Here is a 5,057-nt window from a genome sequence, read left to right as displayed (position 1 = left end):
CCCTCCAGAAATACCTCAGAATGTCCTATATTTTATGTAGCTGCATCGTCAGCCATCACTTAGTGGTTAACTGACTTTGTGACCTTCACATTCTCATGGTAATGACACAAACCTGCCTGCAAGGACTCCTCAGGTCTCAGCTATTTAACAAGGGGGAAGGCTAGCAGTGATGTAATTAAGCACAATCACACCTGTTGGCAGCGAGATGCCAACTGTGAGCCCGTGGGGTGCTAAAATCAATCCCAGGCAGTGTCGGTGCTGTGCTCTGCGTGGTGCTCAGCCCCGATGACACAGCAGCAGGGCAGGAGGTGGGTTTCAGGCTGGCTCCCATCTGCCTCCCAGAGCAGATTTCTCCCATTCAGTTTACAGCAGGGCAGCGTTACCCACCAGCAAGGTCACGTTTGAGGAGGGGCTCAGAGGAGAACCGCAGCTCATGAATAATATTAGAAGCAGAAATAGCTGACAATGCCTGCAAGAGGGGAGAGCGAGCCCTGATTTGCAGCTTGACCACGTGGAGGTTCCTGCACGGAAGATTGGGACACGTAAAAATGAACCTCACCAGCCTCCCCAGGGCAGCTCTGAGAAGTCAGGAAAGAAAATCAGTGATGGACTCCCCAGAAGTGTGGTGAGCAGGCAGTGCAGTGGTGGGACTGCTGGTTGGTTGGGGCGCAGGGCTGATGCTCATCCAGACCCCTGTGTGCTTGGAGGGACCTGGAAACCGGGCAGTGATCTCCTGCTGATTGCATTGTGTGGGCCTCCAAGCTGCAATGCAAAGACTGGAAGCGTTGCAGATGGTGTTTGGAGCAGGAAGATCTGGATCTGAAGCCAAGCTGTAGTAAATACCAGTAAATAATGTATGGCAAACGTGTGATGGCCCGTGGAATGTGGATAGATGTGGTGTGACAAAAGGTTGGCTCTGGTGCCCCTGTGTGCTGGTTGAGGTGGCTGCTCAATGGATGCCCTGTGGAGGCCAGAAGCTGAGAACGCAATATGCAACCCCAAACACACACACCCCAAATAACAGCAGCTCCTATGTGCAAATCAGAATCATAGAATCACAGAATCACCAAGGTTGGAAAAGACCTACAAGATCATCCAACCATCCACCTATCACCAATAGTTCTCACTAAACCATGTCCCTCAACACAAAATCCAAAAGTTCCTTGAACACCAAAGCAATTCTTAGCGAGGAAAACCACAGACTTTGTACAGGGAAGAAAACTTTGTGTGGCATAACTGATAATAGACACTGAATGGAAAAGATGGTATTGATAGGATAAGTCAGTGGTCAGAAAGGATTTTGAATGGAGATTGTCTTATATTTTCTTTGTAAACTGATGACAGAATGCACCCTCTGCACTGGGGCTCTTCAATACCAAAAAGGAACTAAATCAAAATAGAATTCCTGCTATGCAGCAGAGCTCCCTCTCTCCCTGATTGCAGAAATTCTATTAATTGCCCTCTTAAAATAATTTGGAGTGGCAGTTGGTGACGTTTCCATGCTTTGGAAGAACAGCCCCAATCTTTGTGCTTTGCTGTCTGCCTGGCAGCATTTTGGGCAGGGTGTTCTGGTTAGGGACAAGCAGCACACCTCACCCTGTCCTAGAAAAGCCGCCGTCTAATTGCTCTCACACTAATTACGGTGCTGGGTTTATCAGAGCGGCCAGCTGACGTTCTTGCTATGGAGCTGGATCTCTGGCTTTGACATTAACGACATCTCATGGAAATGCTAATGTGTCGGTAGGAAAGGATCCTGCTTCCTAAATACATTGCACTGATTTGCAGAACGTGTTGCTGAAAACACATAAAGATAAATGCATTTATGTGCTTTATATGATGCTGCTGCTAATCTAAATTAATCAAGGCCTGCTCTTTGATGAGATGATCTTCTGATGGAGCTAAAATTAGACTGAAGGAGACACACCAGGTTTTAATATAGATATTAATTTTGCGTGGGCTTTATGAGGGTTACTCCCAATGAATACGGCTGGGTTGGACGCAGTTTATGTTAGCAGCAAGCCTGAAAGAGGCAGCAACTGGAATCTGCTGAGTGAGAGCTGGTGCACGTTACTGGGATGATGTCCCCATTGGTGGTGTCCCCATTGGTGGTGTCACCAGGGACAATGTCCCCACTGGTGGTGTCCCATTGATGGTGCTCCCACTGATGGTATCAACAGAGATGGTATCACCAGTGCTGGTCTCACCAGTGGTGATGTCACCAGAGACAATGTCCCCATTCGTGGTGTCACCAGGGATGGTGTCACTGGTGGTATTGTCCCCATTGCAAGGTGTCCCTTGCAATACAAACCCAGCAAATTGTTCCCACACCTTGGGATCCTCGCCGACACAAACCCAAGCGTAGCAGGAACAGCGTTTGCTGATTCCCAGCAGGATTTATTGGGTAAATCACCAAAATTCCTCACTTCGGAAGGCCAGATACTAAGTGCAGGAAACTAAAATTTAAAAAGCATCTTAAGATAATGTAAGCTCAAGAAAGTGGTGAGAATTTGAGCAAAGCAACAAGTAAATTTTAATTACTAGTAGATCTTAATTACAAGTGGATTTTAATTACCAGTTTTTACTTTTAAATTAGCCTCAGAGGCAAATCCAATTGCGTGAACTACTGGGTTGTCTTTAAAGGATTGTGGTCAGGCCCGAGAGCAGGACTTTCTCTGAACCGTAGAACCACTGAATGGTTTGAGCTGGAAGGGACCCTTAAAGGCAGTCTGGTCCCACTCCCAGCAATGCACAGGGACAGCCACAGCTCCATCAGTGCTCAGATCCCAGCCTTGAATGTGGGCGTCTGCAGGGATGGGTAAACCCACACAGTTTACAAGAAGACATGGAAGGTGCAAATTTGTGAATATTCACATTAAATTGAGAAGGCAGCACGTCCCAAGTGATGGCACCCACCACGTTACACAGTGCATCACTGCGTAATTAATGATGGAATTTAGCAGAATTGCTCACGCAGTCTCTCTCTCTGTCCCACAGACCTGCAAATTCCAGCATGAGCCATTGACCCCAGCAATGCACACAGCCTGTGTCTGCAGCTGGGCACAGCACTGAGCTCTGCTCCCTGCAGGCACCTGGTGCAGATGAGGTGCAAGCTCTGTAGAACGTATTCAGTCATTTTCCTGGGTGAATTTTCACAAAAAGTATCTTAAATGGGCTACAAAATGCAAACAAGTGATTTTTTTTTAAATTATTTTTGAAGGACTGTTCTCCTCAAATGGAGGACTTGTGTACTCTCCTCCCACAGCCATCTCTGTCTGCGTGCCCCACAGTACAGCAGTGGTACAATGAAAGTACAAATTTCCTTAATTAATAAGATCTCAGCTATAAATGTTGCTTGGGATGAGTAGGGACGGTCATTTGATTTGTGTATCAGAACTAAAGGATTGAAAAGAGGGCAGTGATGCCTTAATAGCTAATTCACTCCAAGTCATTTTATAGAGCAGAATCAAGCTACGTCCTGTCATGAGAAAGATGTCAGGAAAGATGACAGAATGCTCAGCTGTCTAAATTCATGGCTGCCTGTAATTCATAAATCAGCTTCCCATAAGGAACGTGTCCCCATGGCCCACTTCCCCCATAGAATCACAGAACGGTCTGGGTTGCAAAGGACCACAATGCTCATCCAGTTCCAACCCCCTGCTATGCACAGGGTCACCAACCAGCAGCCCAGAGCCACATCCAGCCTGGCCTTGAATGCCTGCAGGGATAGGGCATCCGCAGCCTCCTTGGGCAACCTGTTCCAGTGCCTCACCACCCTCTGGGTGAAAAACTTTTGCCACTTCTGTCTGGTATGGATGGGGCTGCTGGTGAGCCCTGTGCAGCAAGCCTGGTCTTGGGGGGCTGCCTTAGTCCTTTGCTTTTGTTGATCATGTTATGTTTGAGGTCTGAAATCCACCTGAGCTCTCTGTTCTGTTGGGAAGAATGCTGCGTGCCTCCCTTGGAGGGGTTTTGTGTGTGTGAACCCTGTGTGGGAAGCTGGGTTGTGGTGAAGAGATTTGCAGCAGCTGAGTGGGAGCTTTCACTTTGACTTTGCAGACCTACTTCATAACCTCATTAGATGTATTTTCTGTAGCGTTTTGTATTGTCTTGAGCGTAATTGGAGCTCTGCTGCAAACGGAGTTAACCCAGCTAATGGAGCTCTGCTGCAGAGGGGTGGGTGGGTGGGATGGAGAGGGAAGCCCAGAGAGCAGAGCTGTGTAATGTGAGGAGCTGTGTGCCCAGGGAATGGGGGGTCACCATCCCTGAGGGTGGCCCAGAGCTCTGGGAATGTGGCACTGAGGGATGTGGGCAGGGTGGGTGGGCTTGGGTTTGGGAATCCAAGAGAGCTTCTCCAACCTTTATGGTTCTATGAGTCTTAACTTCACCTGAACTGCATTGCAAACTTGCTTAATTTTGCAAACAGGAATCCTCCTTAAAAAAAAAAAATAGAAAAAAAGAAACATTCTTTAGTTTGTAGCATATTTCTATTGAAATGAATCATTCCAATCAGAATAGCTCGCCTGGAATATTTGCTGAAATTTCCAGGTAAAAGTGGCAAATATAATTACTTCATGTGAGCTTCATGTGAGAAATGAAAACAGCATTTAGGCTAGAGGAAGTTCAATCTGTTGAGTACGTTTTGATCTCCACCTGATGCTAAATAGCCATCTGCATTGCAGATAGGGCTGTATTTGCATGCAGACCTGGATGTTGTCATCTCCCTTTCTGCAGCCCTTTTGATTTGGCATCCCTTGCACAGACTCATTAGGCACCAAGGACACGGCAGTGCATAGGTGTCTCTGTGGAGGCAGAACTCAAGATCTCTCGAGGGCCTCTGATTACTTTGCACAAGTGCTTTTCCTGCTCTGAAGGAGCCTGCCTGCTTGGTCACCTTGATTTCGTCTAAGTCTGCTGCTTTGAAGGGGGGGCTGGACTCAATGTTCTCTAGAGGTCCCTTCCAGCCCCTGCAGTTCTGTGCTTCTGTAAAATGAATGCAGCTGATATAGAATCCTAGAATGGCCTGGGTTGCAAAGGATCACAGTGCTTATCCAGTTCCAATC

Source organism: Meleagris gallopavo, chromosome 7 (assembly GCF_000146605.3).
Source record: "Meleagris gallopavo isolate NT-WF06-2002-E0010 breed Aviagen turkey brand Nicholas breeding stock chromosome 7, Turkey_5.1, whole genome shotgun sequence".
In the NCBI taxonomy this organism is placed as follows: Eukaryota; Metazoa; Chordata; class Aves; order Galliformes; family Phasianidae; genus Meleagris; species Meleagris gallopavo.
The sequence above is the reverse complement of the archived record's forward strand: the minus strand, read 5'-3'. Positions refer to the sequence as shown.